This window comes from Dermacentor silvarum, chromosome 3, assembly GCF_013339745.2.
Source record: "Dermacentor silvarum isolate Dsil-2018 chromosome 3, BIME_Dsil_1.4, whole genome shotgun sequence".
NCBI lineage: Eukaryota > Metazoa > Arthropoda > Arachnida > Ixodida > Ixodidae > Dermacentor > Dermacentor silvarum.
The window spans coordinates 195,596,459-195,613,000 of NC_051156.1; the positions used below are offsets into that span (position 1 = coordinate 195,596,459).

The 16,542-nt window shown below is 47.9% G+C and overlaps 1 pseudogene; it reads right to left on the reverse strand.

The window, feature by feature from the left end:
• Positions 1 to 3,384: 3,384 nt before the first annotated feature.
• Positions 3,385 to 9,686, reverse strand: LOC119446411 (uncharacterized; annotated as a pseudogene).
• Positions 9,687 to 16,542: the final 6,856 nt, after the last annotated feature.

Genomic DNA, 16,542 nt, shown 5'->3' on the forward strand with positions numbered 1-16,542 from the left:
TGATCACGGGCGTGATGCCGATAGACGCCACAATGGGCGAGGCCGGACGATTCCTCAACACCTACTACCAGACGTGCGTGCACGCCACACTGCACCACGAGTCGTTCGCCTCGTCCCTGGCCCGCGCTTTGGCTCGAGAGATGGCGGACCTTCTGATTAAACCGGACACTCGAAGTACCATGATGTTCTGCGTATCCGTGCAATTGAGGTATTCTCTGGCATCAGTCGTGCACCTCTCCCACTTTAGTGTCTGGACATTGTATTTACGAGCTTTGCCCATTTGTCCTCTGGACAAGCGTTCTGTGGCCGATCTCATGACTACGGTTCGGGCTCTAAAGGGTAGTTTAAGCGTGGCAGTGACGGCAAAACAAGTAGTTACGACGGCTGCGAAGCTATGCGAACATATTAGTCATGTCCCCGAAGCAAGGGCAACGTACCGTCCGCAGAAAGGCTCTAGCGCTTTCAGCCGAGAGGTCTGGAACATCGACGACTTTCATGCTGCAGTGAATGCAAACGGTTTGTCGCTGAAAGACGTGAAAACCATCCGGGTGCGAGGTGCCAAAAGGATTCGGCTTCTTTACGACCTGTTCGCCGGCGACGCCCTGTCGGGATCGAAAGCCGCGTACCTTCTGTGGCACGCCGTCGTCAGCGGTGTCAGTGAATTCGTCGTCGAGTCCGGCACTGCCTCTTCACGTGTCTTCGAAATCTGCACGAACAGCATATTCATTCTGCACGGACTGTGGGGCTTGTTCCAGGCGGAGCTCCTGACCAGCCACGAAAAGGACGTTCAAGCAAAAAATATATTCGTCTCCGTAAAAGACGCTGCCCGCGAACTGTTCAGAAACAGTACGCTTTTCGAAACTGAAGACGCCGACAAGCTGGAGAGATTCTTCAAGAACGTGACGCTGCTCACTCCTATGTCTATGAGCAGAACTGACGTGCCAGTTCCAACTGCTACGTCCGACTTCGCACAGAACCTGCTTAACGGTCGCGTTTATAACCTAAAGTTGGAAACGGCTCGTCTATCTGTCTTGGCAGCAAATGAGAATGACTAGATACGGGGAAGTCTTCCTCGTGGACGACCGCTATCTCCTTGTCTCAGCTACCGACCTACAGTTTCATCCGTACGGGCTCGAACAATGCACGGCTGCCGAACATGGCTCTTCTTGGCCAGATATTGGCCGAAAGCCTGTGGGCCATGGCTCTGCGCAACATCGAGTGGAAATCCGAGACAGGTGCCAACATAAAAAGACTGCAATATTGCTTCGTTAAGGCTTATCTCAAGGACGCCCCACGCGATCTCGACGCCGACCAGGTCTTTTACAGCGCGCTCGGGTTATCGACCGTTCTGAGCGCATTGAACTCCACCGATTGGCACGCAGTGAAGGTGGCCTGGAGTTTGTGGACACTCTCGGATGCTCAGTTCTTTTACATTTTCGGCACCCACCAGCGCTGCCCGATGAAGTCATCGCCAGGAGCGAGAATCCGTATCAACGTGCCGCTGATGTATGTTGATGACTTCGCTAAGGCTTTCAGCTGCTCAAGCGACTCTCCGATGACGAAAACTCACCGATGTCGTGTTCATGATGTGTACGTACCCACCTGAACACAGGATATCACTGGGTGCTTTCCAGTTCTGTTTTTTGCTTTTTACAGAACCGCTTCGCACCAAATCATAATGTTGCAATGTTTAATTGTCGGACGCCGGAACTGAATGTATTGTTTCCCAGTTTCACAAGACGAGTTTTCGTGTTTAGTCAAAGCAATCTTCGTGCCTTTTCGCCTTTATCGCAAATCATCGGATTCACAATGTCGGCTAGAAAGTTGTCGGGTGTTGTAGGTGGACAAAGTACCCCTGAAAGAACAGGTCTCTCTCTGATGCGAAAAAAATTTCCCAGTGCCTTCGAACTAAAAGCGCTGAATTCTAGTTTAGCTTCATTTTCAGCCAAACTTTATAAATACTGTACCATCCCCAATCATCCAATGCGACCATCTCATTCCGTTGTTTATTGTTAACTCTACTAGCCCCATGCTTGTGAAATGTGTCTTAAATACATTCACCAAATCGTACCGTCCCGTTCAAAAACTATATTTGTTTTTGTTTTTTTCTCACTGATAGTTGCGTATTACCGGTGACTGCCTGCAATTTTGCGATTATAATTTACCTTAGTCCTCGCCATTATTTGCCACTTATGAATAAGTGAATAATTGAAAATGTTATGTGGAAATGTAGGAAATTAGGGAGCGTAGGAAGTCACAGATGCAAGAGGTGGAAGTCACAGATGATGTTACACGCTGACTATCTATTATGGAAATGCCTCGGTGTTTTCGTACCTTGTGTTGGTCCTTTTTCTTGTGTCTACACTATTCTTTCATTTCTTTTAATTTTTTTAAGCTTCAGCGGCAGTCCTTAGCGAGCGTCTTGTCAACTGTGATCTGGCAGTTTTTTTGTTGTTGTTTTTTTCAGAGTCTGACGACTCTTCGGGGTAACCACCATATAACTTGTCCTCATATCCAGGATACTTCGGGCCATTCTGATGAACATGGCTGTTTTTGGCCACCTAATAACAGAAAGCACATGGGACATGGATGGATGGATGGATGGATGGATGGATGAAGAACTTTATTAGTGTCCTTTAGGGCGCGTGCTAGCGCCCAGCGGGCCGCTTCCACGTCGGGACAGAGAGGCCGAGCCTCTCCGCCGTGTCGCGGGCCCGTTGAACAGCCCATAACTGTTATTCGAGGTTGGGGCTGCGTAGAACCGCATCCTAACGTGAAGAAGTGTTGCTTTCATCGCCGCGTAACGCGGGACACCGCCAGAGCATGTAAGGTAAGCTCGCTAAGTCATTGCATATAGTGCACATGCATTTGTTGTCTGAATTTCGGGGTACATTTTGTGAAGACATGGCTATGCGCAATATCAACTGAAAATCGAAGACCAATGCCATCATCAAAAAATTACGAGCTCACTTGGAATTACATGCTTCGACGGAGATTTTGGGGGGTAGATTCTATGTAGCAGCCTGCCTAGGAAACTTACGCTGAGAGCCTTGCTGTGTTTTATCAAATGAATTTGTACCGACTACGCCACAGTCTGAAAAGGCTTGTCTGTCTTTGTTCCTTTTCTTTCTTTTTTTTTTTTTTTTTTTGCTGGTGTGAAGAGAGATCACGCTTCCACTTTCACCGTATACTGCAACAGATATTTAATGTTCGCTGCCATTCTGTAGATCTTGAAACGTGTTGGCGGCGGTCAGCTAAATCATTCGCTACTACTCCTGTTATTTGATGGTGATGATGATGACGATGATGATGCACGTGGTGGCGATGGCGACGGTGATAAACCCGCAGGAACGGGATCGACAGAGCACATCCAGAAAACCAGGGTAGGTTTATTTCGTACTTTATTTGACATTCGAGCAGTACCAACGGCAAAACATAAACGTGACATCGCTTGCCGGTGCATAAATTACACAGTTCACCGATTAAATAAATGCGCACAAAGTCGAAACCGAGCGACCAGGTGTTCACAACAAAAGGATCCCGGCTGCTCGGATGACGACGGCGAACAAAGGTAAAAAATACTAATAGCGGTATAAAATATACACGAGTTCTCATCAAGGCTATATCGCAGCAGCAAAAGTAGGCGCTGGAGGTGTATGGTACCTCGTCTCTAACAACAACAAAATAATAAACAAAAGGAGAATCGCCAGACGCGCAGATAGTTCCTTGAAAGACTTGTTTAAGCGAGGACGGGAGTAGAATACACAAGATCGACAAAATATATATCACTTTCCCAACAGGACACGGCCAGCCTGCTGACCACGACACCAGGCGCGTAGTTCTACGCCCATTTTGTTTTGGTGTTTCTTCTCTCTTCTTCGACCAGCTTTGAACACGTTGACTTGCGAAACTACTCGCAGAAACACTGCCTTTTCTGCCGAGGAGAGCCGCTCAAGTCTTTACAAGTTTTTTTTTTTTTTTTTTTTACAAGAGTCTCTTTCAGTAGACCGCATCGCACGCGGTCAGTGTCCGTGGGTTTCGTCCTGTCAGGCCATGCAATCAACAACTCTCTTTCGGTGAGCGAGAGAAGATCGCTCAGAGACCAGAAAAGACGTCGTTTCGTGCCACAAAACAACGTTCGCGCTCCTTGGTTGGCTACGAGTGGGCGCCGACAAATATGCGCTGACTCTTTGCTTGAACGAATACGACGCCAGTTCGGACCCAAAGACAATTTACCGGCCGGTTCGCGCTCGAGCTTGTTTTCTTCGCGTTCGTCAAGACCGCACAAAGAAGCGCAGTCAACGACCGGGGCAGTGCGGGGCGGGTCGATAAGGTCAAAGAAGAGATCGCCACATCCAGAGCTGCGGCAGTCAGGCGTGGGGCGCAGACCTATACGTATCTATTCCTCGCTGTCCACCAGCTGCTGAAGCTTGCGCGAGAAAGGAACCAGTTCGTAGCCGGCCAGTGGACAGTCGCGAAGCAGCAGTTTCTCCAGTCGGGCCTCGGTCGATCCGCGGGGCTTGACGAGCCTCGCGACGGCGGAGAGACGGACCTTGTTCCAGGCCAGCTGGCGGTCCAGGAGCCTGTTGTTCACGCACAAGAACCTCGCGTGGAAGTCGACCGCGATCTCCTTGACGATGGCGCCGTCCTCCTTGCGCACGTCGCCCGCGACCTCGGTCTGTTCGCCGAGCAGTTCGTCGAGCACCAGGTCGCCGCAGACTTCGCCCTGGCAGTCCTGGACGCGGAAGTGGTCCCCGACCTGGACGGCGACCGGCGCGAAGCCGTAGCCCTGCGCGATGGTGTCCGAGTAGAAGAAGTTGTCGTTCTCGTTGAGCCCGCCGGGCGGCGCCTCGAAGGTGATGCGCTTGCCGTAGCCGCGGCCCACGCTCTCCAGTCGCAACGGGCCGGCCGCCGAACAGGAAGCGCGAGGTGCGGTTCACGCGCACCACGTACCGGAAGCCCGGCACGACCCGCTTGTCCACGTAGGTGCCTGCGGTGGGGAAAAGAAGGGAGACAACGTTTAGGGTCGAGGCGCCAAACCAGTTAACTTGAAAGTCGTCGTCATAGCTAATCAAACTATTTTATCTCGCAATGCCAGACCATGACCTCTCCCCAGCTATCCCCAAAAACAACCCACTCCCATCATCCTGTGCCTGCAGATCTCTTAACCTCATTACAACGCCTGACTGGACAGATATTAGGGCGTCCCATTTGAAGATGAGCGGCGGCTGATTCCACCAAGCTCAGTATATTTAACATTTTTTGTCTGCGTTTATTATCAGCTCTTTATATCCACGTTTCGTGTTACTGAAATTTGAGAGAAATCCTAGACCTCACCAACCTATGGTCACTGCACTTTACCCTACCTAACACTTATACATGCTGCACTATGCTGAAATCTATTTCATTCCTTGTTTCTCCATTAGGGCTTTTCCATGTCCACTTCCTGTTGATGCGCTTCCTGAAGAAGGTATTCTTTATTCAGAGCCTGTTCCTTTCCGCGAATTCTACCAACATCTAGCTCTCCTCTATTGTTCCTGGAATCGATGCCATAGTTGCCAATTGCTTGCTCACCAGCCTGCTTTTTCCCCACTTTTGCAATGAAGTCGACCATGATATGACAGTGTATTAAGTGTTAAACCTGTAAGCGGAAGTGAGGAATTGAGCTCCCGGTCACCAATTATTTGAAAGCGATTTTAACTTAACCAGTTGCATCCTGTATTTATCCTAAGAATTAGTCAACGATAATTAGTCGGTATGCTTTTTAGTCGTAGACGATGACAGGCTTTTACGTCAACAAAGTGGAAAACCTCTGAAGCCTACCCAACCGGCTTTTTAGATGTCTCCTGCGCCGCAACATCAGCACAGTATCATGCGAGCTATGGAATCTGGCCACTTTTGCATGAGCCACGATCATTTAGTGCGCCCTGCCTAGTAAAATTTGTCTGTCTTATCTACAACACTGATGCGACTTTCAAAACAGTGGTGCAATACGGAGCTACGGTAACAGAGCGAATATAACATTTCCTCCTACTTCCTTATTTTTTTAGCTCAAGCATTTCTCGCTTGAAATTAACAAACCAAACTGCATCCCGGGTAACATTAACTGACCCGAGTTACGTTCAGGTTAGTTTGCACGCACAGTCAGTTATAATAAATGTCAGTACAGCTGGTGTGGCCGGAACTAGTATAAGAAGCTTGCCAAGTAAAGCACTTTGGTACCGGTGATGAAACGAAAGACGCAAACGCGACATTAAGAGACGTCAATAGAGAGGATGACGGCGGTTTGTTTTAGAGGGCAAACGTGTGCAGCTGATACTCTAGTTCAGATTAAGAAGAAGAAACGCAGTTAGGCAGGACATGGGAAGCGTAGAAGCAGATATCCGGTAATTTGGAAACGGAGTGGGTGCCGAAGGAATGAAAGCTCGGTCGACAACGGCAGTTTGATTATTAGATGGCACGATACGAAAATAAAATTTACAGGCATACGAGATTGAGAAGCTGAAACAAGGCAGAGGGAATTGTAAATCTCGGGGAGAGGCCTTCGTCCGGCAGTGTAGACGTGAATAAGCTGCTGATGACGAATGTCATTAAGGTAGCGTCCAACATTCCCACGTCATACGCCGTAGCAGTGGTGAGAACCCTGCGTTTTACGTAGCACACAGAGCAGGCAAATGCTGCTAGGCAGTGACGTCACAGTTACTAGAGCAGCTAATATTATTTGCGATTTCAGCTCTACGTTTTTATTTTATTTTTATTTCAGGGACTCATCACAGATACGGTGACACCATTCAGGAGTCACAGACAGACCTTCGTAAGTCTTAGCCGTACCAGTTATTCTGGGAATCGCGTAAAACGAAGGTTTGTCCTTGCCTCCCGAAAGCCAGTAGGGCTGTATTCCGCAAATGTGCACTAAGTGGAAATGTTCATTTCAGCTGTTGCTCAAACAATGATTGACTGGGCTGGGGTACCAGCGAGAAGGAAACAGTTTCCTTCTCGCTGGTTCAGCTCCAGCCAATCAGCGCTCACCGAAATGGACAGATCACTAGATGAACACTTACAGAATACCGTCGCTTCCTCAGGGCCCTCACCCTTTTCCACTCACCGATAACAGGGAACTCGTGCGGCTTGATACCGTTGACCACGTAGCTGGTGGGCACATCATTGATGTCTTCGCCTCTGACGATGTACAAGAAATCGCTGGCCGGTGCTGCCTGGTTTGCCTTGTTCGCCTTCTGCAAAGAAAATGAGCAATCGGGGCCTTGAGTTGACAGTTGGCAGCAAGACAGTATCACACTTGACGTCAGTGGGTTCAGTAAGTTTCGTTTAACTGTGGCTAAATGATCGTAAAGGCTGTTCGGTCACAAAGCGTCTACACACGTATAACTGCAAACAGAAGATCACAGAATTGGGTAAGTCGGCTCACGAAAGGAACAGCGTGACTGAATCATAACAAAGTAAAAGAGTCCGCAGCACGCGGTAAAGCGCTGATACTTAGGTTCAAGTGAAAGTTTCAAGAACACTGCGCCGGCCGACGACCAACGCCGGAGCTGACTTTCAATTCCTCAGGCATCAAGTCGGTTTAGCTAAGCAAGATTCGAATATCCGCCTACACCCATATTCAATATACAACTTCAAATCTGCCGCACAGTTTCTAGCGTGCATATATGCTTTCGTTTCCCATTGTTCCGATTTCCTTTCAAATTCCGGCTCACCTCACTAAAACCTGCTACGTGGTGTTTGTCAGCCTGAAAGAATGCAGTGAAGATAGGAAGAAAAAGAAACTGTATCAGAAACGAAAGAAAAAAAAAGAAAAGCTCGTAAAACAGGGGCGGAATGTGAATACGGTCACAAACCCCCGCACGGCATCCCACCCTCATTACTCAACGCTCACACCCATTCCTCCCTTCCCCCCACCCCCCTCCCCCGGCTTCTAACCCCTCCTCGTTCTCTGCCTGCAAGTCCCATTTGAGGTACGCGGGTTATTTTAGGAGCGGAGTACCCAAGTCAAAACAAAAGCATCCTCCCCGTCTGGAAAGCTCGAGGAGCTGTCGTTACAGCGAGAGATGGAAAGAGTCTGCCCTCGGAGTTTTCGTTGCAGACAGCGCAACGGAGCTCGTCTGCGGAGCCACACGCTTCGGTGATTCAGTCGGGCGCCCGCCAGCTGCCGAATATGTGCGCACGCGTCTGCTTGCGTGCCGTTTACTCCTCGCCCTCTCTCTCTCTCTCCTTGCTTCATCGGTGCCGGTTCGTTTCTGCCAGTTCGCGGACACGTGGATTGCTAGGCCTGTCTACACCCAGCTGCGGCTGACGGCAACGCAACGACCGAGACCTTTGAAAGAAAGCGCGGCTGCGCGCCACGTGTCAGCTCTCCGCGGTGCCTGTGCGCGACGTCTTTCAAGAGGGCTCGATTTCCTTATCTCGAGTGGCCCGCGGCCTGCGTCTTCTTCGTCGGATGTTTCGTAATTTTGCCTCGAATCTGCTTCGGTTTCCGGATTTTCGTACTTCACGTGCAGCGACGCATAATATGTCTCGGTGAGTTATCTTTTTCGGGGCAATCTACGTATCTATGCATGCGAATCGTTCTAGCCCAAACAACGCTTACCTGCTGCCTGATACGTGGCTACTGAGTCACTATAGTTTGAAAACACGCGACGCAACTACGAAAGTCTGCTGCTATCGCAGCGAGACTTTTGAACAAGGTAATCAATTTCATTCCGTACAAAGGCCGTCGCACCTTGTGCGAGACGTTTTCAACCAATATGCCATGTGGAACGTGTATTTTTACGCTACGCCGTTCCACTTTGCAGACTGCTTCCTTCCGGTATACCCAATCAGTTCTCGACTAGTAACGATATGCAGCGAAATAGGAAGCAGCAGAGCTCCGCTGCGCAGAAGTTTGTGACGTGTCGCCTACACGATGTCGGCACGATGACGGACTGCACGACGACTACTACTACTACCAACCCTAGCTAGCTGTTCGTCGACGGGATCCTGAGGCGGCGGCTCGCTGAGGAAGTCCCTGTTCTCGAGCTGGCTCTCGGTGCTGCTCTCGAAGGCGGCAGGCTCGTGCTGCTGGCAGCAGCGGTGCTTCTCGGCTCCCCAGAAGGCTTCGAGCTGTTGCCAGCAGTCGTCGTGGACGTCTCCGGATCCGTCGCAGCGCGTCGGGTCGGCGTCTTCGCTACTGAGTAGAAGCAGCGATATGTTGGGCGCGTCGCATGCCGGAACGCTGCTGTAGCGGGACACTCCTGTTTCCATCGAACGGCGGACTGATTCCGGTGATAAGCGGGCGCTGGCCGAGTCGTGCCAAGATATTTCCTCGCTCGACGGCTGGTGGTGACGTCCCCCGGGAGAAAGGCCTCGTCTGCTGCTGGTGGTCGCTGTGTCGGGTCCCCCTTTTGTTGTGGATGCGATCAAGGTGGGCGGTAAAAAAAATATACAGAAGCGGGGGAAAAAAATTTGTTCGCCGCCCGCTCTTTCTTTTATAATACGCGTCGTTGCTGTTTTTATCGGTCGGAGGCTTTGTGTGTCTCGGAGCAGATCGGAAAAGCGGGAACCGCAGCAAAGGCTAACGAAAACAAAAATATATCGGCGCTTTCTCGTCGTCGATGCCGGCTTTGGTCCTCTGGTGAAGCGACGTAATCTGGTTTCCGAAGAGACGAAGCACGAGTGACTGCGTGGACGTCGGGTGCGGGGGGGCTTTTTTATAACCTTCGTTTGTGGTTGCACGCCGACGCGCAGGCGCGCGCCCTGGGCATGCCGTGTGCACGTGAACACTTGCAGGAATCGACCAATGAGAGCGCAGAGGCTCGCCCCGGACGCTTCGCTCTGATTGGAGCGCTGCCGCTGAGAAGCGGAGAAGGAAAAGAAACACGAGAGAGAACTAGGAAAGCAAGAGCGCCGTAATCTGGCCTCACTTCCTCGCCACCTCCTTTCCCCTTCTGCGAATCCTCTCCCGTTGTCTCGGATTGCGTGCCTCTTCGGAAAGACAGCGGAGGAAAAGAGTAAAATCGAGAGGAGAGGGTGAAATGCTCGCTGCCGACGTGACGTCACCGAACGCAACCCGTTCGCCGCTGCGTACATTCTGGAACGTCTTGATGATCTTGCCCCCTCCCGCCGTTGTTTGGGCAATTAATGACGGCGCTGACTTGCGTCTGGCAGCAGGATCACGGAAAGAATGTTGTTTTGTCTTCTTTTCTTTTATCTCATTATTTTTTTTTCGCGGAAGTCACTCGGTCTCGATGTCGCAGACGGGCGGTAGCTTCGCACAGATAACGAAGGGTGGCAAAATAATAATTTAACGGTCAAAACTAACCAGCTTTGACAACGACGTGGTAGCGAAGCTCCTATAGCTCCCTCGCATTTCCTTCACTTCTATCTTTCTTTTCTTTGATGTGCAATAGCCTGAAAGGTGTAAAGAAAGTGACTAAACCGCCAAGATGAACTGATAGTCGAGGCAAAGCGGACGACTGCAGGTTTTTCTTTGTGTTTAACGTGTCTGCGTGTGTGTGTTTATGTTAACATGAAGGTGTCAGGAATACGGTTGAGCCGATGACAAGACATGCAGACTCAATTAACAGACCACTGTGTAATGACTTTATAGTTCGTCTATGCTAACGTACTATTTTATAAGCTTCAATTTCCGTTTTGTTTCGCCGACATGTTTACTCGGGCGCCGCCCAACATATTTCGGAAGCGATATATTCAATACGAGGAAAGCTAGCAGTTGTAAGTACACCGGCGATGCTCGAAGCCACTTTTCTGCGCGCTAACCGACGAGCAGGAAATTAATAATAAATCACGGTTAGCATTGGCGGCATTAAGCACGTCTGCTTCGTTTCTGTCGTCAGCGGAGTTTCTTGCTGACTCGCGTCTTCTCGGTAGACGTTTTATCTCGCCGAGACATTTCGAGTGGTATTCTCTCTCTCGGTCTGCGCGCGCAGCTGTCATGGAAAAAAACCGACAAGCTTCACGCAGCTGCTGCAGTTGTCACAGCGCAGTTTGGTGCGTGCGCCGAGGCTCCATTGGCCTTCATTGTACGAGACCTTCACTGCACTCTAACAATAACAAGGATGGGGCTTAGGCAAACGTCTCCAACACTCAGTAAAGAATGTGTCTCTTCCTCTTCCTTTAAACATTTTTTTTCTAGCTTGTTCGTTTTGCTTTTAATCATTCCTCGCAACAGGAAATCCACACTTCGCTCGTCAGCTGACGTTTTGACTCGCAGTTCAAATAACATTGTCGGCGAAGCATGCGTGTGTGTTTTTAAACACAAAGTGTCGCCGCGTCGTAACCGCGAACTCGTCCAAGAACGATGTAAATGCGTCTGCAGCCCGTATGGCAGACGGAGAACACCGAAAACAGCGCCGAGGCAAAAAACTCCGTTACTAACACTACCCTTCGCAGTGAATCGCAGTGTGGTGAATCGATATATGAGATGAGAGATGACCTACGTTTAACGAACGAACCCGCGTGATTTCGGGTCAGAAAGAGACGGAAACGCTCTTATTTTTTATACTGCTCACGCGAATTCTTCTGAGACCGTAATACAATCAGCAATGCGGCGATCTATCTGCTCGGAAACAGGACGTTTTCGCTGCCGTCGATGTGCCTGTAACTTTATCGCAATAGATAAAACGCTCCGATATATTTCAGTTTTGCGTCTTGATTTTACTTTTGGAAACCTCTGGTCGTCGGTAAAGACCACTGTTTCAACGTTAAACGAAACTATTTTTTTCCCCTCCGAGCTGATATAGTGCGTTCGGCTTTCCCAATCGGGCAGAGCCGATCCGCTCCGGAACCGCGTAGCCCTAAAACAACGCAGCTATTTCCGGCTTCAAAATAAACGACGTGCATAGCGCACAGCGCAGTTGTTACACCCTCGCTACATTTTTAAAAAACTGGTGCAGATCGATGGAACCGTTAAGGCCAATCGGGACTCGCAGTCGCGGCAGGATGGTTACGTGTATGCAGGAACGTTTCTCGCTTGCATTACCAATCACCTGAGCTGATCTCTTCTAACAGCGGCACAAAAGTAGACGAAGAAAGGAAAAAGAAAAAAGTGGGAGAGGAAGCCACGGCCGGTTCAGTCAAAAAAAGTTCAGCTGGCGCACAGTGCTTTTCCGTCGAGAAACAAGGGCGGCTTCGGACGCCGAGTCAACGACCACCAGAGAGCGCTTCCTAAATGGAACGCAGACGGGGATAATTGCCCTCGGTGGAAGCGCCGCCTGCCCGACCGGTGTGTACGCAACAACGCGAGTTCGGCTCCGCGAGAGTTGTGACGTCCTGTTATTTCCATGTTTTGCGGATGGAATGTGCGCGGCTGTCAGGGCGGTTCGGTGGCGAGCGACCTTTTCCAGTGAAGCTTTTCTCCTCTCTTTTTTTTTTTCTCTATATTTATTGCTGCATACGAGGTTGTATATATGGAGATGACACGTACGTTGGAAGAATAAAGAGAGTGTATCTACAATATATATAATTCAGGGTTATTTATGTATTTCACAATACTGCCGGCCAGGTTGGCCCGAGCAGGAGTGGAATATGAAACAAATAAATATTGAAAAATGGCGGGCACCAGACATACAGCACCATAAACAAAAACAAAAAAAAAGCACATAGGAGTATTCGCACTAACAAATGAACAGGGTTATATCTCTGCACCTGTATAAATATAAATTCATCCAAAAAGCAGACAAATGTAACAACATATGTTCAAGTGCCCTTGAAAAAAACTGTGGCCTCAAAAACAGCTTTAGGAATGGCGTTCCAGTCGGAAAGCGTCCGTGGAAAAAGAAAACACTGTTTAAATGCATTTGTTATTGCAAAAATACGTTTCAGCACTTCATCATCTATGTGTCGAATCCTTCGGGTACTTAAAAGTTGGACGCAAGAAGGTACGGACATGTCTAGTTTACACGTTAAAATATTATGCAAATACACTATGCGAGCATATTTCCTAAGCATTTGTAAAGTTGGAATGTCATTATCACGTAGAAGCATAATACGGGAGTCATATACCTTTTACATTTCATATAAATAAATTTGACGGCTTTCCCTTGTAACATGACCAGCTTTTTGTAAGTACATCCTGTTTAGTTTGGGGATCCCGAACCACGGAAGCATGTTATATTTCAGGCCGCGCGTATTTCAAAGCTCAGATTGTATACCAACAACCTGAGCTTCGGTGAAGCATTTCCTAATTTTCCTCCTTAATAGACACAACTTCCTAAAGGTTGTTCTTCTAACCACAGAGATTTCAACAAAAATTAGCGGAGGGAATAACTCCGGTGCTGTAGCGTCATATTGCAGCGTCGGCCAGCATTCGGCCAGCGTGGTTATGATGGATAACTATTGAATTTGTGCCTAAACTTCGTTCCTGTGTCTTTAAAACGGCTTCGTGACTTTGCAGACTCATCACTTTCAACGAAGTACTGCATTTTAAGTGCACCATTTTGCAGTGATTACGCATACGTGCAGAGTCGTATACTGCCTTCGGCGCTTACAAAAAATACGATTGCTTCTAAATTTAGGGTAATAAAGGCGCATAATGCTCAGTAAACGAAGCCACCATCACAAAGAACAGACAAAATGCCTACGTACTAATCATCAGTTATAAAGTAGCAGAACTGTCGAAGTGCACCATGGCTCCCTCTAGTGATTTCAGCAGGAAACTCTGATCAGCAGCTTTGCGCAGCATCTGTTTCCTCCAGCTCACATTCTTCGCGCTGTCAGCTGCACGGCACTGCTGCACCGTCGTCGTCTTCGTGCACAAACGCCTCGCAATTTGCATATTGTCCGCGTGGCATATTAGGTGCATGGGCATATTCGGTGTGCAGAAGCGTGCAGGCTTCGCTTTCTGTAGAAACCGGATAACAGGTTTCCCCACAAGCAAATTGCCCACATTTCGTGTTTTGTTTTCGTCTGTCCGCACCTCGGCACTTCTAAGCATTCAGATTATTACAGCTGCCGTAGTTCATTGACTCGGACAGGCTGAAATTCTACTCAGCCGGACTCAGACTCACACGCATTCAGTGATGACTTAAGGCTGTTTAACTTTTTGTGCTATTATTATTTATAAGTTTTGATTTTCGCACTCGCGCTTCTGCGTGCTCGCGTATGCAAGCTCAGTACGATATATGGTCAACTAAACGTAAAGCGGTGCACTTAACTATCATTTTAGCATTACATACGAGAGCCGGGAAACTGGAATTTCTGTATTGATGACTTCCAGATACGCCCGTGATGGCGCTCTTTCGTTCGATAAAACGGCTAAAAGGCAGAAGTAAAGATCTCGTCTATACTGTTCGGTACTCCTTTCAATTCTGGTCCCAATTATTGCGCGCGCACGAATAAGTGTAGTGTTTTCTAATAACGATTCTACGTACCCTTTGGCACCGATCACCAACATAATTTTGCAAAGAGAATGAAGGCGATCGTGTGGGTAGATGACGAAGAACTTGCTACCTCAGGTTAGACTGCCTTGCGATGTAATCCTTCTATTGTATTGTGATTTACCTTTTTGTTCTCTTACTATCACACGATAATTGACATATATCACCCACAGTTGTGGGTTCATACCGTTTTTGTAGATACAACTACTGCTACTACTACTACTACTACTACTACTACTACTACTAATAATAATAATAATAATAATAATAATAATAATAATAATTATTATTATTATTATTATTATTATTATTATTATTATTATTATTATTATTATTATTATTATTATTATTATTATTATTATTCAGTGAATCAATCATCCATTTATTTACCGTGCCCAGGAACAACCGCGAGGTCTGTGCACTGGCGCACGCATATACATAAAAAAAAAGACGGCAGGGGATTATAAGCGAAAACAGAAAGAATTAGTAAAGAGAACGACCTTGAAAACAAGAGTGCACATAGAACAAGGCGCAAGGTGAATACAAAAGAAAACGGAAGAGAAGGGCAGTTGAACAAAAACTAAACGTATACGCTTAAGCTTCGCCTTTACGCGATAGCGTTATTGGACGCCGTTGACGCCGACACCGTATTTTCTGTGACATGGGGCCCGATCAAAATTTAGAAAGGCTCGGTTTTCAACATTCAAAGATCCCTGGCTGCTTATTAGGCTTTTTTTTTTTGTATATTCAAATTACAATCCGACACTATCACGTCTATAGGCTGTGCTTGAGTTGTACGTTACCATTTTTCTGACGAATTTTACTTTGAGAAAATCAATTTTTGTTCGCTAACGCCTTGCGCCACGCGAAGACCACGTCCGGTCGGGGTGGTTCGGGATGATGTGATTCGGCATGATTAATTCCACCAGACGCCGATGCTTACGCCGACACTGACATTGACGCCGACGCCGGATTTTGTGCGACGCGGGGCCCTTAACACTGTCGCGTTAATATGCGAAAGTATATGAGTAGTACAACAACACAAAGCTTGGAAAAGAACAGTGACAACGAGTTATGAAAAACATCAAGATAATGAAAATACGTGTTATAAAGACTGTGTATTCTGTGTACGGCTAAGTGTTGGTGACGACCGGCAGGAACATCGAAAGGTCTTTGTTTTCTTGTAATTTTGCGCGGAATACGAAACATGGTACAGCTGAGTAGTTCGGGGCAGGTAAGAATACTGTGAAGGAGTTTGAAAAGAAACAGAAGGTGCTGCTGTGAATAGTCTTACAGGCTCGCGCATGTACGCCGTCTCTATTCTTCTCACAGCAATGCCATCGATGTTCGCAAGAACATCGTTACGCAATAAGTTTAATGAGCACATGCATACAATAGTCGCTACAAGCGTACATCGATAGCACAACTCCAAGATATACTAAATTGATGGTAAATGTGTCCACCAAGGCAACAAATATACCAAGGCACATCAAAAATACACCACGCGCTTCAGTTTGACAGCACCGAAAGTGTATGCAGTTGTCACTATATAATCAGAAGAAAAGTATTCGGATGCTCCGTACTGATGGTCTTTATCAGCCAAATTAAGTCCGCTGCAGCACAGAGATCTCCAATCAAACTTGTCGTGCGTCAGTATAACTAGCTGCACAGCCTCCAGTTTTGGGGATCTCATTATTCGTATCAACCTCTGGTTGTCGCCGGTGACGTTTCTCATGTAGTGACACGTACTTAGATAGCCTGTTGTACTACCGATGAACTGTTGTCCGCATATACGCTTATCTAGTCCCAAGTAAGTACCATGAAAGATCGTTTTACTAAACATGGTTCGCTAAATTCCAAGACAAAACTTCTGTTCTCGGAAAGCCCGTGCTAGCTACAGCGATCATCTCGCATTATCAGCTCGTTGTAAACACACATGCAGCACTCACTTCTTACATTATGGCGTTGCAGCCTTTCAGGCACCTTGAGTTTGACGCGTAAATGCTCTATTGTGTTCGCTGGATCTTTTCAGTGCTGAGTTCGAGAAATCGCACACCGAAATAGAACGTGACTGTGCCGAGCGTATAGCTTATTACGAAACTACTATGCACTCGGCAGTCGCTTGCAGCTGCGTTTTTTACGCAGCTGTTTG